Source organism: Phaseolus vulgaris, chromosome 11, assembly GCF_000499845.2.
Source record: "Phaseolus vulgaris cultivar G19833 chromosome 11, P. vulgaris v2.0, whole genome shotgun sequence".
In the NCBI taxonomy this organism is placed as follows: Eukaryota; Viridiplantae; Streptophyta; class Magnoliopsida; order Fabales; family Fabaceae; genus Phaseolus; species Phaseolus vulgaris.
The window spans coordinates 10931242-10951713 of record NC_023749.2 but is presented as its reverse complement, the minus strand read 5'-3'; positions in this window follow the sequence as shown (position 1 = coordinate 10951713).

The following is a 20472-nucleotide window of genomic DNA, read 5'->3' as shown; positions in this document are numbered from 1 at the left end:
AATTTCGAGAGGTTTCATAATCTCTCATCTTTCCCTAAAAGTGGTTAATAACTCCAAATAATCAATTATATATAAATATATTAAAGAAATAATAATTATCAAATTATACATAATTATTGTATCCAATTATTGTACATTAATGTATAATATTAATTACAAGAAAGATAACCATAGAGAAACCAAAAAAAATTAAAAATTAATTCAAAATCCAATGAGATAATTTGAAGTTATGAAATTAATTTAAATTAAATCATCTTTAGTCAATATTAAAAATTAAATCACTTTAATTTAAATTAATTTAAAAAATCAGGGAGGTAACCAAAGAACATATGACAGATAAGCATAGAGAAACCAAAAAAAATTAAAAAATAATTTAAAAAGCCGGTGACATAGTAATTTTAAGATATGAAGTTAATTTAAACTAAATCAAATAAACAAGCATCCACCTTTATATACACAAAAATGGATATGTTTCTAAAAGAGTGACTGTAAAAGAGTTTACTCCTAGTATTCACTTTTTTTTTTAGAACAAGAACAAATACAAAGAAGAAAAAGAAAATACAAAATTCTTTTGCTGAAACTTAACTTGATTTCTTCCAGCCATTTTTCATATGTTACTGTTATATTCCAGCCATTTTTCATATGTTACTGTTATATATAAACTGTGAAAGCAACAAGTTATGACTTTTCAAAATAAAATGATCATGTTTCTCACAGAGTAATAGTAAAATAGTCACTCCTCCTATTCACTCTTCCTTTTTTGTTGTGTGAGAACAAAAACAAATAAAAAAAAATACAAAATTCTTACGCTCAAACTGAACTTGATTTAGTATTGTTTTCCAAGTGATTGTAAAATGTCAATGCCAGTTCCATACTATTGTAAGGTGTATAAATAAACAAATATTGTTATTGTTATCAAATTATTAAATTCAGAATTATTGTCATTAATGAAAAATACAAGATCAGAAATTCAAAAAAGAAGAATAAGATATCACTATTGTCTTTAAAACCTATTTTTTGAATTAGAACTTCTAGAGAGATTTCATAATCTCTAATTTTTCCTAGAAGTGGTTAATACCTCCAATAAGCATAAAAATAATAATTATCAAATTACGCAATTTTTATATGTAATTATTCTACGATATTGTACGTAATTATATACATTAACTTAACTTGTAATTTGGAGAAACTCTCCTCACATGGTCTTCCTTAGTAAAGGGTGATCTCTTATGTACTGACCCAATCTATCAATCATCAGATAGAGAAACACCAAAAACCCTTCATTACAATGTAATGTTGATATTTAAATTTCAAAGTCGTTAATTTTAATTTTATCCCATTGACTTAAATTTTATAATATAATTCTTTATTAAGAAAATAGTAAATATCAAATTATACGCAATTATTATTTGTAATTATTGTATGATATTATACGTATTTATACTTCAAAGTCACTAATTTTATCTTTATTCACACTGAATTAAATTTTATAATATAATTTTTTATTAATGAAATAATAATTATAAAATTATAGGCATTTTTATATGTAATTATTATACGATATTGTACGTAATTATATACATTAGATTCTAATTTCGAGAAAATCTCCTTACATGGTCTTCCTTAGTAAAGGGTGACTTCTTATGTAGTGGCCTAATCTATCCATTATGTAACAACAAAATCCCAGTATTAGAATGTGATGTTGTTATTTATATTCCAAAGTCGCTAATTTTAATTTTATTCCCATTAACTTAAATTTTATAAGGCCTAATCTATTCATCATCAGATAGAGTAACAGCAAAAACCCTGCATTATAATGTGAGGTTGTTATTTATATTTCAAAGTCGCTAATTTTAATTTTGTTCCCATTAACTTAAATTATATAATACAATTCTTTATTAAGGAAATAATAATTATAAAATTATACGCATTTTTTATATATAATTATTGTACGTAATTATATACATTAGATTGTAATTTCGAGAAAGTCTCGACGACATTCAACGGCTTTCTGAGAGCCTTCGACGGCTTTTTGTTCTGAGAGCCTTTGACGGCTTTTTGAGAGCCTTCAACGGCTTTCTAAGAGCCTTCGAACGCTTTTTAAAAGCTTTAGAACGCTTTTCAAGATTGTCATGAGTTAGATGCTTCTTTATTTACTTATTTTAATTTTTTTGTATTCATGGTTTCGCATATAAAATGTGCAAGATTTTTGTTGTTCCTCTATATGAACATTGATAGATTGCACCACCACTACATAAGAAGTCTCCCTTTACTAAAGAATACCATGAAAGAGATTAAGAAACAAAGTCAAAGTTTTGAAGATGGCAAAAAGGGCAATACAGAAAAATAAACTGAAGAAATTGTCACTTAAATTTTATAATATAATTCTTCATTAAGAAAATAATAATTATAAAATTATACGAAATTATAATATGTAATTCTTGTACGATATTGTACGTAATTATATACATTAAATTGTAATATCGAGAAAGTCTCCTTACATTTCTTCCTTAGTAAAGGGTGACCTCTTATGAGTGGCCTAATCTATTCATCATCAGATAGAGTAACAGCAAAAACCCTGCATTATAATGTGAGGTTGTTATTTATATTTCAAAATCGCTAATTTTAATTTTGTTCCCATTAACTTAAATTTTATAATACAATTCTTTATTAAGGAAATAATAATTATAAAATTATACGTATTTTTTATATATAATTATTGTACGTAATTATATACATTAGATTGTAATTTCGAGAAAGTCTCGACGACATTCAACGGCTTTCTGAGAGCCTTCGACGGCTTTTTGAGAGCCTTCAACGGCTTTCTAAGAGCCTTCGAACGCTTTTCAAAAGCTTTAGAACGCTTTTCAAGATTGTCATGAGTTAGATGCTTCTTTATTTACTTATTTTAATTTTTTTGTATTCATGGTTTCGCATATAAAATATGCAAGATTTTTGTTGTTCCTTTATATGAACATTGACAGATTGCACCACTACATAAGAAGTCTCCCTTTACTAAGTGATCCTGTCGGCAACTCAAGCGTGGAGGAATTGCTTTGTCGCTCCTTACCCCGCCTATGACAACTGTGCTATCTGCAAGAGTGCTCTTAGAACCTTCTCTAGGAACTTCAAATGCAACCTGCAAAACACACAGACGGCGCCTCTAGCGGCCGTTTGCACTCCGACGCTCAAGTTAGATCACAGAATCACTAACAAAAATCATCTGTAAATGAATCTCACTCTGATTCTCTTTTTATTCTCTCTGTGTCTGTGCTTAACAGAATTCTGTTATGCTTTTCTGTGCGTGCGTCAGAATTCTGTTATGCTTTTCTGCGAAAACGTACCACAATCAGTAAAGATGTGGGCGTTTGCGTTTTCTGTTTGTAACTTTCATGACACGGAGTGCACCTTTATCTGGGCCGCGCCCCCTCTCAGACAGTGACACGTGGAGGCATGCAACTCACATCTAACCGTACATGTGCCACTACCTGAAGGGCTTTAGCGCATCTCTTTGTGCGCCTAAGTTATTCCCTTGCGGAGTAACTTAGCGCGTTTCTTCCATCTAGGTGAATCGCACATTCCCAGGAGAACGCCAGGTGTGGCTGGACTAGGCACACTCACCAAGTACTGCTCTCTGCATACACGACTTCCCCTTCATGATGTCATGCACGTAATGGGTTGAGAGAGTCACCAATCCCTAACTGGTTTACTAACTCCCTCAGGCCACTCTCGTGTACGATTATACCGGCGAGGAGCTCTTCTTTCTCTGAGGTATGATCATGCAAGGTCCATGCGTAACGCTCTCGCTGGGAATCTCAGTCCCAGTTTAACTGCGTGTAACACGAAACCCCGATGACCTTGCACCCGATGACTGATCGGTGCTCTATTGCTTCTCGCGTTCTCCCCCCGGGTGTTTATCTTGGAACTGATCTGTCGGTGGTCACTCGGTTACTGACCACCGATCACCACACCGGGTGATCTCCTCCCTAATTCCTCTGCACCTGATCCACGTGTCACCCTGCGAGTGGTCCACGGGGTTATCTGCTGCTGACGTCATCGACTACCGATGACCGACCGGATCACAAGCCCCCTAGTCTCGAGCTGTGAACTCGTTCTCAGCGAAGAGACTAAGTGGTCGCGCTCTCGGTCCACGTGGCAAGTGGGGCCGCATCACGTGCCACCTCACGTGTTGCCTTTTGACGTTATGACTCCCCCCCTTAATCTCGCGACACGTGGGCATATCAACGGCCAGCGTGGAGTGTCGCTAACGCTTCCCTTATTCAAATAGGCGCGCGCTTTCACTGTTTCATCATCTTCTTCAACACTCCAACTCTCAGACACTTCGAATCTCCTCTCTGCGCGCCCAACTTTTTTCGAGCTTTCTACCTCAAGACCTTCTGCGATCATATAAAGGTATGACTTTTCTTCTTCCTTGGTCCATTTAGGTTCTTTTCACCGATTGCATTCATCTCTTTCTCTACCATGCATTCATCTTGTCTGTTTTTCTTCTTCTCAACCCGCGCTAGGGTTTTTGCGTTTCTCACTTCACTTTCTACTTCTCCCTCTTCCTCTTCTTCGCCTGGACCTTCTTTCTTCTTCCCTTCCTCTGTTTTTCACCGAACCATTCATCATTCCCTCTTCTTCCATTCATCTGACCTTTTGCTTTCCTCCATTGCAGTTATCCCGCAATGGCTCGCTTGAAGCAAACCGCTCGCATTGTCGCCTCATCTTCTGGTGCACAGCCTTCAGCAAGTGCACCGGCACCACCTCCACCCGATGCAACCTCCTACCACGACAACGCCAGGGTCTACGACTGGGCTCCCCTGGCGTTGCAGGCCGAAACCTCCACTCTACTACCGCAAGGCCACCTCAAATCCCTTCTGAGCAATGACCCAGATGAGCCTTCTTGCGCCATCGACAGGGAGAACGATTTTAACATCCGTATACGCATTCCTCCTCGAGGGATGCCCATCTGTGCGGATGATAGGGCTACCAATGGGGTGCCCTTCACCTTCATCTACTCCGCCATCTTCAAGAGGTTGAAGCTGCGCCTGCCCTTCACCTTCTTTGAGAAGGAGCTGATGATGGAGCTAAACGTCGCCCCCTGCCAACTCCATCCGAATGCCTGGGCTTTCATACGGGCATTCGAGATCCTCTGCAACTATTTTGGGCATAACGCCTCAGTAGACGTCTTCCTTCATTTCTTCGAGGCGAAGAACCCTGGGGATAGGTCTTGGGTCAGCTTGAATGGAATTGCTGGACGAGTGCTCTTGGGCCTGTACCAGCAATCGTTTAAAGATTGGAAGGGCAGGTTCTACATGATCTCTGCTACTCAGCAAAGTCCAACGCTGCTCGAGGGGTTTCCCCTTTACTGGGTTCCTGGAGTAGAGTTCAAGAAACCCCGGGGTCTTGAGGCCATGGCCCCCTACGAGCGCGAGCTGTGTAGGTTGCTTCTAGGGGCAAAGTATAACTCGGCTCTTGATGGAGGAGGGCCAAGCACACCTACCCAAGGAAGCCAAGGCACAAGCCAAGGAGAGCGTCTAGACCAAGACCAAGACCAAGGTGAGCGTCTAGGACGTGAAGGAGGGAGGCTATCCATGGAGCTAGACCGTCTAGGCCCCCTTACAAGATCCATGGCCAAACATGCTCACACACAAGTAAATGAAGCCACGGATGGAAGAGAGAAGGCTTTGTATATGTTTGCATAAAGGCCCATTAGGGGTACTTAGTAGATAGGATAGTGTAGAAAGCACTTTTGATGGAAACATTCTAGAATCTAGGGTTGTGTGGCCGGTCCTTGCACATGGCACATGGCTTAGAATTTAGATTTAATTTTGGTTTTCTTTTCCTTAGAATTTAGCTTAACATTTACGTCCAAGATAGCTTATAAATAGGAAGGCTATCTCATTGTATTTGGGAAGTTTAATTGAGTAAGGTTATGCTGCCATTTTTGTGCACAAGCTTTACTTCTCCTAGAACTCTAGGCTCTAAACTTCAATCCTTTCACCTTTTCCCTTGAGCTGGCCGAACCACTCAAACACCATACTCATCATGCACCTACAAGGCCAACACAACTCCTAGGAGGGTCTTGATCATCTCACCCATTGCTTCCGCACCTTATTTTCTACTTTGATTCAAGAAGAACACATGAAAATGCCATCAGCTCTTCTCATCAAACACGAGTTTGATGTGGTGTCTCTAAAGAAATACATAGGTAGGCTCTTCTTCTTGCACCCCTTAGAATGCTTGCACACTCTTATGCATACTTGCATAACATTTTATCCACTTGCATAATTATGCCATCTAACTCTTCTTTTTACCTCATGTAGATATGACTTCAGGGAAAGATAGGAAGAGGGCCTTGCTGGAGCTTGCCCGGACCAAGGGAGCCAAGGGGACTGGTTCTTCCTCCTCCACCACCGAGCCCATCGCAGCTCCCCCTCTCTCGGTCGCGCCAGCTGAAGGCCCCGAGCCAGAGAGGAAAAGAAGAAGGCTAGTAAAGGCCTTTCCCCCCAATGTGGCGGTCGCTGCTGAGCCTACCCCCTCAACTGAGGAGGAGAGTTCTGGCTCTCCCCTCATACATTGCAAGAGGAAGCATCAAGAGGTTGGGGGGGCTTCTTCTCTCAGGCCTGAGGAAATTGAGGTGGTACAGATCGAGGAGGGTTCACCCTCACCTCCTCCTGCTCAACCTGCCTCAGCACCAACTCTCTCTCTCTCTCCTCAGCGCCTACCATCTCCGACGCCTCAACCTCTGTCTCCAGCGTCATTTCCACCTCCACCCCCCCAGCGGGCCAAGCTATTGGTCAACTAACTCCACCTGCTGGGGGTGATTCTGCCCATTCAGGGGGTCTCTCAAGACTTCCTGCATCACCACCACCGCCAACCTCTGCTGCTATTGCTGAAGGTGGTGAGGCCAGCTCGCAGCCAAGCGGCTCTGGCGCCAGCAATGAGAATTTCAGTCGGGTCATTGCCCTGGTTCGACACTTCATACGCAGCCGTGAGCTTCTCGAGTGGAGTGGGCAGGAGGTGGATGCGCACTTGGCCAAGCAGATAGTGCTTTCCCTGGAGTTTTCCACCCAACACCGCAAGCAACTAGTCCTGGAGAAGAGGATCAAGGAGCTTGAGCACGACAAGAAGTCACTGCAGAGTGACTTTGAGGCTGCCCAAGGGTCCGTGGATCTGATGAGGGACATGGTGGAAAAGTCCAGGAAAGAGTACCTATCTCAGGTTCAGGAGAGCATCAAGACTGAGATCTTGATGGGGCAAACTGTCAACGCTCTGGACAGCGAAGTGGTGGAGCTGCGGAGCAAGGTAATCAACTTAGAGGCTGAGACTTCCTCCCTACGCCAACTGAACTTACAACTAGCGGAGGTTCTCAAGTCCACCAAGGAGAAGGCTGCTAACGGGGAGAAGAAACTTGAGGAGGCGGTGAGTGAGCTTTCTGGAGTGAAGATTGAGTTGTCTGAGGCAAAGGGCCAATTGGAAAAAGCTGCCTCTTCCATTGCTTCCCTTACCTCCGAGAAGAACGCTGCGGAGACTTCAAAGCAAGAGCTCGAAGCTGAGAACGCCGAGCTTATGAGCGTGGGTGTTGATGCCCTTGCTGACGGGTTCGAGCTGGCACTCGAGCAGATCCGATACGTTCTCCCGGATTTGGACCTCACACAGTTCAGCATTTACCATGAAGTGGTAGATGGCAAGCTCGTTCCTCCTCCTTGAGTTCTTTTTTTTGTAATTTTATATTTCTGCACCATCCCTGTACTTTAAACTTGTATAAACTTGGTGTGAATATATATAAATTTGCTTAAGCTATATGTCTTTTCTCTCGCATTTTCTTAGGCTTCGTCTTTCTTCTTACGCACAACTAACTGTTAACTAGCTTTGGTTTAGCGCGATTTGTACTATTTGATCTACCACGACCAACAACTCCCTTAGCTTGCCTTTTAACAGTTCTTATGCACAGCTTCGTACTGGATGACTGACTAGACATAGTCTGTCTGCTGCAGCTTGTTGCGTAAGAGCTTGTTTGGAAAAGCTTCCTCCGACGAGGTACTACCCACTAGCGTATCCACTAACAACTGATCAGTCATCGATCTTCTGGTAGTATACCCACCAACAACTCATCAGTCATCGTTCTTCGGGCAGTGTACCCAACAACTCATCAGTCATCGTTCTTCGGGCTTCACTTTGCTTTTCTGTCGCTCTAGCGCTAAGTGCATAGAGGACATCGATCGTCAGAGGTGATGCCTTGTTTTGGGGGAAGAAGAGTGTTTCTCGGTAACCCCTCTTACTTTCCCCAAGGTCATCAACCTTGGGCGGATCGGGTCACTCTTTCCCTGCCTCACTCCTGGGGTGAGAAGGGTTTAAACTAATAGCTTTACTGGGTCAATATTGGTATATGCCAAGTGGGTAAGGACGTTTGTCGAAATCCTTCCTTTCCCTCTCTTGGTCTTACTAGTACCCCTGGCTTTTCAAAACCTAATCGCCTGCACTCACACCTGGGGTGAGGAGGATTTAGATTAGCGCCCATATTCGCGTCTAGGGCGAATAAGGCCTAACCGATCACCTGCACTCGCGCCTGGGGCGAGGAGGATTTTAACTTGAAAACTTTCGCACACTTGATATGCTGATAATCTTTTCATTGGGTGGCCTCGTTAAAAACCCTCCTTAGGAAAAAAGAGTGCCCCCTTATCTGTTCAACTGTTTTCAGTATATACACTGAGTGTGTCTTTAGCGCGAGAACTCAACTACTTTACAACTTAACTGAAATAAAATTTCAAGTGGGTGGCGTTCCACGTTCTGGGGATTGCTCCTCCTTCCAGAGTCTCCAGCCGATAAGCTCCATTCTCCAATGCCTCAACCACCCTATATGGGCCTGTCCACTTTGGAGACAGCTTGTTTTCCATCTCATTCTGATGCGCCTTTCTCATCACCAGATCACCTTCCTGGAAGCTCCTGAGCCTCACCTTGGAGTTGTGCCTCCGTTCTATTCTTCTCTTGACGGCTTCAACACTAACTCTGGCTTCTTCTCGCACTTCGTCCAGTAGGTCGAGATTCACCTTTCGCTCTTCGTTGGACTCTTCGGCAATGAAATTCAAAAACCTGGGGGAGCTCTCCTGTATCTCCACGGGAATCATGGCATCTGTCCCGTAGACAAGGCTAAAGGGTGTCTCATGGGTGCTGGACTGTGGAGTGGTATGGTAGGACCATATGATTCTGGGGACCTCCTCTGCCCATTTTCCTTTAGCTTTCTCTAGTCTTCGCTTCAGCCCCCTGAGCAGTACTCGGTTGGTTGACTCCACCTGCCCATTGGTTTGTGGGTGTTCCATCGAGGCGAAAACCTGTTGTATCTTTAACTCCTCGCACATCTTCCTTAGCTGATGACTTGTGAACTGGGTGCCATTGTCGGAGACCAGCCTCTTGGGTACTCCGAAACGACAGACGATGTTCTTCCAGACAAAGTGCTCAACTTTCTGTGCGGTGATGTGTGCGATTGGTTCTGCCTCCACCCACTTGGTGAAATACTCGATGGCCACGATGAGGAACTTCATCTGCCTTATCGCCAGGGGAAAAGGTCCCAGGATGTCGATTCCCCATGTGTGAAATGGCCATGGGCTATGGATGGACTTCAACTCCTCGGGGGGTGCCTTATGCCAATCTGCGTGAAGTTGACACTGTTTGCAACGTTGAGCATATCTCACGCAGTCTTCCTTCAGCGTTGGCCAGTAGTACCCTGCGCGGAGGATCCTACTTGCCAAGGCGCGACCACCTACATGACTTCCGCACACCCCCTCGTGTAGCTCCGACATAAGCCTAGTGCATTGCTCGCCGTAGACGCAGATCTGCACAGGATGAGAAAACCCAAATCTAAACAGGTTTCCATCAATCAAAGTAAACTTACTCGAGCTCCGCTTTATTCTTTTTGCCTCTGCCGGGTCCAGAGGGAGTACACCATCTTCTAAATACAACTGGTACGGTGTTATCCACGTGTCGGGCTCCCTAACAGCGCAGACTTCCATCACCTCATCGGTCTTTGCCGGTCGCGCTCTAACCCTCGGCGCTTTCAACGTCTCTTGAGTCAGCGAGCGATGACCGATCGCCAGACGCTCCATCGATTTGTACACTTGAAGTACCTGGTTGTCTGACACGAATGCTCGCGGTACCTTCAAGGTCTCCTGAATGACGGTCCTCTGCTTTCCCTCCTTGCCTGAGCTGGCCAACTTGGCAAGCAGGTCTGCTCTGGCATTTTGCTCTCTCGGCATATGAACGAATTCAAACTCGGTGAAGGACGTCTTCAGGAGTTGTACGTACTCTAGGTAAGCTGCCATCTGGGGATCTTTCCCCTGGAACTCCCCTGTAACTTGCCCGGTGACTAGCAAAGAGTCACTCTTAGCAACCAGACTTCTTGCTCCCATCTCTCTTGCTAGCAACATTCCTGCGATCAGGGCTTCATACTCCGCCTGATTGTTGCTAGCCTTGAAGGCAAAGCGGAGGGACTGCTCGATCAGCACTCCGTTCGGGCCTTCCAAAATGACCCCAGCGCCGCTTCCCTACTGATTGGAAGAGCCATCCACTGATAATACCCATCGGAAGTTTAACCCTTCCGAAGGTGTCGCGACCGACGACAGCTCGACCACAAAGTCGGCGAACACCTGCCCCTTTATCGGTCCTCGGGGCTCGTACTGAATGTCGAACTCTGACAATTCCACCACCCACTTGACCATCCTTCCCGCTACGTCTGGTTTCTTTAGCACCTTTTGGATGGGCAGATCTGTCATTACCACTACTGTGAAGCTGTGGAAATAATGTCTGAGTCTTCTTGCTGAAAATACCACGGTCAGGGCAGCCTTCTCGAGGGCTTGGTACCTTGTTTCAGGGCCTTGCAGTACCTTACTCACAAAGTACACAGGCCTCTGGACCTGATCTTGCTCTTGCACCAGGACTGAACTGACTGCTCTCTCCGTCACAGCAAAGTATAGACGAAGAGGGGTGCCTACTTGTGGTTTACACAAGACCGGTGGGCTTGCCAGGTACTCCTTCAACTTGATGAAGGCCTCTTCGCACTCCTGCGTCCAAAGGAATCTGCTGTTGCGCTTAAGACACTGGAAATACGGATGACCTTTCTCCCCTCCAGTGGACATAAACCGGGATAATGCTGTCAGCCGACCGGTGAGTTGTTGCACCTCCTTCACCGTCGTTGGACTCCTCATTGTCACGATTGCTGCGCACTTCTCCGGATTAGCTTCGATTCCACGCTCTGTCAGGAGGAATCCCAAGAACTTACCTGCTTCCACGCCGAAAATACATTTCTCGGGGTTGAGCTTCAACCTGTACCTGGCGATGGTGGTGAATAATTCCTCCAGATCGGCCACATGCTGCTCCTTCTCTCGGGATGTGACCACCATGTCGTCTACGTAAGCATGCACGTTTCTTCCAAGCATGGGCGAGAGCACCCTATCCATAAGTCGCTGATAGGTAGCCCCCGCATTCTTCAACCCGAACGGCATTACCTTGTAGCAGTAGCAAGACTGTTCGGTCATGAATGTTGTCTTGCATTCATCCTTGGGGTGCATTTTGATCTGGTTGTATCCTGAGAATGCATCCAAGAAACTGAGCAGCTTCCCCCCTGACGCGCTATCCACCAGAGCGTCTATGCTGGGTAGAGGGTAGGAATCTTTGGGGCATGCCTTGTTGAGGTCAGTGAAATCCACACACATCCTCCAATTGCCGTTTGGCTTCTTTACCAGTACCACGTTCGCTAGCCACTCTGGGTACTGGATCTCCCTGATGTGCCCTGCGGCAAGGAGCTTCTGCGCTTCGTCATGGATCACTTTCCTCTTCTCTTCGTTGAATTTCCGTCGCCTCTGCCGCACAGGTCGGACTTTAGGATCCATCGACAGGCGATGGCAAAGGAAGTCAGGGTCGATTCCTGGCATGTCAGATGCTGACCATGCGAACGTGCCCATGTGCCTTTCGATCACCCCGACGATCAACCCTCGTTCTTCTTCGCCGAGCGATCCTCCCAACTTGAACTTTCTCCCTTTTATCTCTACTTCTACCCACCCCTCAGCTGGGTGGGGTCTTCTCTCGCTGGCGATGACCGCCCTCGCGATCCCTGACTCGCGAGGAGTGATCATGCCCTCCTCCTCTGCTTCCACCTGAGCTACCTGGGAGCCCCCCAGCGTAGCAGCCTCCATCTCCTGATCGCCACGCGTTCCCCTAACCACCGATCGCTCTTCGAGCACTCCTGGTGGTGGTGTTGAGGTGACATGGCATACGCTCCTTTTCTGCCTGAGGCTGTTCACATAACAGTGCCTAGCTTCGGCCTGATCTGACTTGATGGTTATTACGGTCCCCTCCATCGACGGCAGTTTCAGCTTCATGTGCCTCGTCGATGGCACTGCACCCAACCTATTGAGTGTTGGCCTTCCCAGCAAGATATTGTACGCGGAAGGAGCATTCACCACCAAGTACCTTATCTTTTCGGTGCGGGCTGTTGTTCCATTGGTGAACGTCGTCCTCAGCTCAATGTAACCCCGCACCTCTACCTGATCCCCTGCAAAGCCATAGAGACATCCGGTAGATGGCCTTAGTTGATCGGGGGACAGCTGCAACTTGTTGAACGTCGGCCAGAACATGACGTTTGCCGAGCTCCCTTGGTCTACGAGCACTCTGTGCACTCACCTTCCTGCTGTGATGAGGGAGATGACCACAGGATCGTTGTCGTGCGGTACAACGTCCCGTAGATCAGCTTTCTTGAAAGTGATATCCACCTCGGAGAAATGGCCCTCATCCTCCGTGTCCACGGCCATTACCGATCGAGCATACCTTCTCCTTTGTGATGCGGTGCATCCCCCACCGAAGAAGCCCCCCGCAATCGTCTGCACCTCCCCATGCACAGGGATTTCATGCTGCTGCTCTCCTGCCTGGGACCCCGACGAGCGATCACCCGGCGCCTCTCGCAGGTAATCTGCTAGGAATCCAGACTTTACCAACTCCGCTAGCTGGTGCCCCAATGCCAAACAGGAGTGGAGTGTGTGACCAAAAGCTTGGTGAAACTCACACCACTCGTTCTTTTTCCTCCCTAGTATCTTGTCTGTCTTCTCTGGTACTCGGAGTCTCGCGGCTATGGCAGGAAGGGCGATCAGATCCGCCAACCCTACCATGAAATCGTATCTTGGGGGTGCATTGTTCTCCCTTGCACGCCCCCTGCCCTGGTCCTTCCTGGTTGCATAAGGACGAGGTTTCCCCTGCACCTTCTTTCCCTCCTTTGCCTCATGCACCCTCGTGTGTTGCTGTTGTTTCCCCTGTCCTCCACGTGGCTTCAGCGGTACAACACTTCCTCTTTTCTCAGAAACTTCTGTCTCTGCCACTATGTGCGCCACCGCGCGTCGCCGTATCTCCGCAAAGGTGCTGGGATGGCTTCTGATGAGCGACTCACTGAAAGGACCAGGCAGCACTCCCTTCTTAAACGCATGCACCAGCATATCCTCGTCCTTGCTGGGCAATCTAACCACTTGTGCTCCAAAGCGGTTGAGGTAGTCTTTCAGCGACTCACCTTGATACTGGCGTACATCGAACAGATCGTACGACACCAATGAAGGTGCTCTGTTAACGATGTACTGCTCAGTGAAGAGCTTCGAAAACTGATGGAAGGACGTGATATGACCCTCTGGCAGACTCACGAACCATTCCATGGCGATTCCACTCAGAGTGCTCATGAACATCTTGCAATACACGGCATCTGAGCCCCCAGACAGCATCATCTGAGTGTGGAACGCCGTCAGATGCGCTTCTGGATCTTCTACCCCTGTGAACGACGCCTTCACTCCCACTAGGTTGGGAGGTACCATGGTTTGCATGATTTCAGGGGAGAACGGCATAAGGAACGCTCTCGGAGGCGATGGTGGCATCGGCATCCCTTCTCCAACTGCGCGTTCCTTCTGCGTCTGTAACGTCCTTCTCAGCTCCTCATTAACGCGATTCAGCTCATCATTCCTACTCTGCAATGCAGCCAACTCCACCTGCATCTTTTCTTGTTCAGCTTTCGACGCTGCGATATTGTCCTGCAGCGTACGTATCATCTCCAGGACCTGCGCCATTGTCACAGCTCTTTCCTCGACAGATGGCTCAGGTGATGTTTGTCTTGTTCTCCTCATTTTCTCAGCAAAACTCAGCAAAGACTTTTGAGAAACTCCAGAAACTTTGGTGTGGATGGAACCACGATTCAAACGGGCCCCACGGTGGGCGCCAAATGATCCTGTCGACAACTCAAGCGTGGAGGAATTGCTTTGTCGCTCCTTACCCCGCCTACGGCAACTGTGCTATCTGCAAGAGTGCTGTTAGAACCTTCTCTGGGAACTTCAAATGCAACCTGCAAAACGCACAGACGGCGCCTCTAGCGGCCGTTTGCACTCCGACGCTCAAGTTAGATCACAGAATCACTAACAAAAATCATCTGTAAATGAATCTCACTCTGATTCTCTTTTTATTCTCTCTGTGTCTGTGCTTAACAGAATTCTGTTATGCTTTTCTGTGCGTGCGTCAGAATTCTGTTATGCTTTTCTGCGAAAACGTACCACAATCAGTAAAGATTTGGGCGTCTGCGTTTTCTGTCTGTACCTTTCATGACACGGAGTGCACCTTTATCTGGGCCGCGCCCCTCTCAGACAGTGACACGTGGAGGCATGCAACTCACATCTAACCGTACATGTGCCACTACCTGAAGGGCTCTAGCGCATCTCTTTGTGCGCCTAAGTTATTCCCTTGCGAAGTAACTTAGCGCGTTTCTTCCATCTGGGTGAATCGCACATTCTCAGGAGAACGCCAGGTGTGGCTGGACTAGGCACACTCACCAAGCACTGCTCTCTGCATACACGACTTCCCCTTCACGATGTCATGCACGTAATGGGTTGAGAGAGTCACCAATCCCTGACTGGTTTACTAACTCCCTCAGGCCACTCTCGTGCACGATTATACCGGCGAGGAGCTCTTCTTTCTCTGAGGCATGATCATGCAAGGTCCATGCGTAACGCTCTCGTTGGGAATCTCAGTCCCAGTTTAACTGCGTGTAACACGAAACCCCGATGACTGATCGGTGCTCTATTGCTTCTCGCGTTCTCCCCCCGGGTGTTTATCTTGGAACTGATCTGTCGGTGATCACTCGGTTACTGACCACCGATCACCACACCGGGTGATCTCCTCCCTAATTCCTCTGCACCTGATCCACGTGTCACCCTGCGAGTGGTCCACGGGGTTATCTGCTGCTGACGTCATCGACTACCGATGACCGACCGGATCACTAAGGAATACCATGAAAGAGATTAAGAAACAAAGTCAAAGTTTTGAAGATGGCAAAAAGGGCAATACAGAAAAATAAACTGAAGAAATTGTCACATTGAACTCCAAAATTGAGAAACTGAAATCTGAACCGGCAAAAAGAAATGAGGCTAAGACTTTGGAAATTGAAGTAGATATTTCTTTTTCTCTTGTCTTCTTCTCTGGTGTGTATTTACATCACTTCATGTAAAGGAAATATATACAATAGTATGAAAACTCTTTCTCCAAATTACACAAGCTAATGCATATAATTACGTACAATATCGTACAATAATTACATATAATAATTGCGTATAGTTTGATAATTATTACTTCCTTAATAGAGAATTATATTATAAAATTTAAGTCAATGTGGATAAAATTAAAATTAGCGACTTTAAAGTATAAATAACAACATCACATTATAAATAAGTTGAAAAAAAATCCAAACTATCCCGATTTTAACAAAATGACAATGTCAATGGGCGAATTCAGTAGTTTCTCTGTTTTCGATCAAACACAGTTTTTTCTCCTAGGACTACAACAAATATGTGAAAATGTGTTTATCTAATTTTAATTTTGTTCCCATTAACTTAAATTTTATAATACAATTCTTTATTAAGGAAATAACAATTATAAAATTATACGTATTTTTTATATATAATTATTGTACGATATTGTACGTAATTATATACATTAGATTGTAATTTCGAGAAAGTCTCCTTACATGGTGTTCCTTAGTAAAGGTTATGTAGTGGCCTAATCTATCCATCATCACATAGAGTAAGAGCAAAAACCCTGCATTATAATGTGATGTTGTTATTTATACTTTAAAGTCGCTAATTTTAACTTTATTCACATTGAATTAAATTTTATAATATAATTCTTTATTAAGAAAATAATAATTATAAAATTATACGAAATTATTATATGTAATTGTTGTACAATATTTTACGTAATTATATGCATTAGCTTGTAATTTGGAGAAAATCTCCCTACACAGTCTTCCTTAGTAAAGTAAAACCTCTTATGTTGTGGTGCAATTTATCAATCATAAAATAAAAGAACACCAACTACCTTGCATTATAATGTAATGTTGTTATTTATACTTCAAAGTCATTAACTTTAATTTCATCCCCACTTACTTAAATTTTATAATATAATTCTTTATTAAGGAAGCAATAATATCAAATTATATGCAATTATTGTATGTAATTATTGTATGATGTTGTACGCAATTATTGTATGTAATTATTGTATGATGTTGTACGCTAAATATGCATTAGCTTTTAATTTGGAGAAAGTCTCCCTACGTGGTCTTCCTTAGTAAAGGGAGATCTCTTATGTAGTGGTGTAATCTATTAATCACCACATATAGAAACAACAAAAACCTTCCATATTTTATATGTGAAACCATGAATACAAAAAGAATAAAGTAAATAAAGAAAAATTCAACTCACGACATTCTTAACCCACAGAAAGCACTGAAAACATACCTAACAATAACAACAGAGAAAATCTAAATATGGTGAATGTTGAATTAATAATTTCCTAAAAAAGACAAAAAATGACCACTATAAACTCAAGATTTAAAAAAATAAAATAAAATAAAAGATATAAATTAACAGGATATATACCAATTTGTAACAAAATGGGCGTTCCTTCTTTCAGTTGTTTTTTTCAACTCTTTTTTAACCCTATTATAACGTGATGTTGTTATTTATACTTCAAATTAGTTAATTTTAATTTTATCCCCATTGACTTAATTTTTATAATAGAATTCTTTATTAAGGAAATAATAATTATAAAATTATACAATTAATATATGTAATTATTGTACGATTGTACAATATGGTACGTAATTATATGCTTTAACTTGTAATTTGGAGAAAATCTCCCTAGTCTTCCTTAGTAAATGGAGACTCTTATGTAGTGGTGCAATATATCAATCATCATATAGAGGAACCAAAGAGAAACAAAAAAAAATTAATTAAAAAAACTCAATGAGATAATTTTAAGATATGAAATTAAATTAAATTAAATCATCTTTAGGTCAATATTAAAAATTAAATCACTTTATTTTAAATTAAAAATTAATCTAAAAAACAAGAGAGGTAACAAAACAACATATGACACATATAAGCATATAAGCATATAGATAAACCAAAACAAATTAAAAATTATTTTAAAAACCCAGTAATTTTAAGATATGAAGTTAATTTAAATTAAATCAAATAAACACGCATCCACCTTTATATACACAAAATGGATCATGTTTCTAAAAGAGTAACTGTAAAAGAGTCACTCCTTGTATTCACCCTTCTTTTTCTTTTTTTTTGTGAGAACAAGAACAAATATAAAGAAGAAAAAGAAAATACAAAATTCTTACGCTTAAGCTTAACTTGATTTCTTCGGTCATTTTCCATTTGTTAACGGTTATATATAAACTGTGAAAGGGACAAGTTATGACTTTCCAAAATAAAATTAAAAAGTATTCTCTTCAAAGTGATTGTAAAATGTCAATGTCAGTTCCATACTATTGTAAGTTGTTTTTTTTTATCAGCAAGAAAAAAATAAATAAATATGAACCACTTTAGGGGTGGTCCAACCCATATACAGAGCACAATAATTCCCCTCATCCCTTCTAAACAACCTAACCTTCTAAAATATAGAACAACAAACAACCCAACCGAAAAAGTACCACTTAAAAAACCTCACTTAATTGAAAACATACAAGTCAGAGGATCAATGCACCCAAAAACAGTTTTAGATGTTACCCAAGACCAAGCCTTTAATTGTGCCAAGGTGAACACTTTTGAAAGGTCGATCACCCCTCATTGGAAAATATGTTTATTTCTGTGCTTCCACAATTCACTAACTACAGCAATCCAAACACAATTCCAAACAACATTAACCTGGACAGGAGCATTTAGCAAATTAAAATGCAAGAACTGAGCAGTTGGGTCAACATGATCAACCGACGCAATCCCTAGCCATGCATAACACTTATTCCAGACTAACCAAGCAATCCTGCAATCAAAGAACGTGTGTTTTGTCGACTCCACTGCCATCCTGCAAAAACTACATAGACTGGTATCAACCAAAACCCCATGCCTTTCCAAGTTAGCTTTTGTGGCGATCGAATTGATCAACACCCTCCAAGCAGTAACCTGTGCTGAGGGCAAAGCAGTAGTCTTCTAGAGGGAGACAAACACACTATTTCCCTCAACAGGGCCCCTTAAAAAAGCATAGACAGATTTTACCGAAAAACCACTATCCTTACCAACCTTCCAAACTCGACTATCTCGCAATTAAAGATTGCAGCATACTGCTGGATCACAGTGTGGTCAACCCCCACCCCTCAAATTCTACTTTTCGAGAAGTTGACCTTCAAACCAGAGGCTAATTCAAAACAGTGTAGAATGACCTTCAAATTGCATACCGATTTAAAACTCGCTTCACATAAAAACAAAGTATCATCCGCATATTGAAGCATGTTTACCTTAACCTTTTGTACCCAAACCTCCAAACTCTCCACCAGATTCTTCTCTACAGTTATCCTAACAACACCTGCCAATCCTTCTACCACAATGAGAACAAGAAAGGCGCAAGAGGGTCACCTTGACGTAGACCCCTCTTTGGGCAGAATTCTGAGGTAGGACTCCCATTTACAAGCACCGACACAGAGGAAGATTCCAGACAAGACTTTATCCACCTGATCCATTTCCCGCAAAATCTTAATATTCCAAGCATGTAAAATAAGAACTCCCAGCTTACAGATTCATAGGCCTTCTCGTAGTCAACTTTAAAATAAACACACCTCTTCTTCCATCGCTTCACCTCCTCTAAAACCTCATTTGCCACGAGGACACTATCCAAAATGCCCCTTCCTTCCAGGAAAGCAGATTGCCTGGAGTCAATCAACTTACTCATCACCTTCTTCAACTGAAGAGACAAAACCTTAGAGACAATTTTGTATAAACAACCTACCAAAGAGATAGGTCTGAAGTCACTTAACTGCTGCGGATTGTCTATCTTGGGAACCAAACAGATGAAAGACGCATTTGACCCCCTGGGCCAACTTCCTCTATCTGCAAACTCATTCACTGCCTTCAGAACATCCTTTCTGAAAATCTCCCAACAGAACTTTAAAAAACCAAAGTTAAACCCGTCGGGGCCGGGACTCTTTGAGCTTTCACAACTCCAAATTGCAAATTTAACTTCTTCTTCAGATATATCTTCGACCAACATTTTATTTTCCTCCCCAGAAACTGAGCTGAAAGCAACATTATCCAGCCTAACAGGTGTTGAAGATGGATGAAGCCTCTTCTCTACCTAGTGTTGTGTATGTTTGATGTAGAAAATAGCTAGCTTGTTGGAAAGTTTGTAATAGGTTTAGATGATCTTGTATGTAGGCTTGTATTTGTGTAAGGTTGCCTTTTGCTACATGATCTATCCTAGATGCCTAACCAAGCCTAGATCAAGCACATGATGTGGTTAAAGGGTTTTTGAAAAGCTTTTAAAAGTGCTCTTAAAAGATTTAAATCAGTACAAAAATAAATCTGTTTTATGGAGAAAGAATCGGTTTATTTCTTCTCTGTTAAAAGGCTTTTCTAAAATTCTGTTAGGGCACCACAGGTAAAGCTTAGTTAGTTATTTCAGTTAAAGTTGAGCTGGCCTGTTTGCTATATTTTAATCTGTTTCACTGTGAAAGAATAGGTTTATTCTTTGGTCAGCTAAAAGATTTTTCACAAGTTAGTTAGGGCACCAAAGGTACAACTCAGACAGTTATTTCAGTTAGCTGAGTTGGCAGTTTTCACAAAATAAATCTGTTAAGTTCAAAAATGAATCTGTTGTTTTCATAACTGTTTTTAGAAAAGAAGTTAGAAACTGTTTTCTATATAAAGAAAAGTCTCTCACATGAAAAGGTGCTGAGCAATTACGTTTTTGACAGAGATCAAACATTTTCCATGTGAGAAGAAGGATCAAAAGATTTTTGAAAGGTTTTCCAAAGAGTTTTTCAAATGTGCTTGTTCTAGGAAACCTTTGATCTTGGTGAAGGTGTTGGTGCAGTTCTGCAGCAAATTGAACTACTGGTTTTGAGTTCTTGCATCTTCTTTTCAGGTGTAATATTTCCTTTATTCTGGTTTGTAAAGG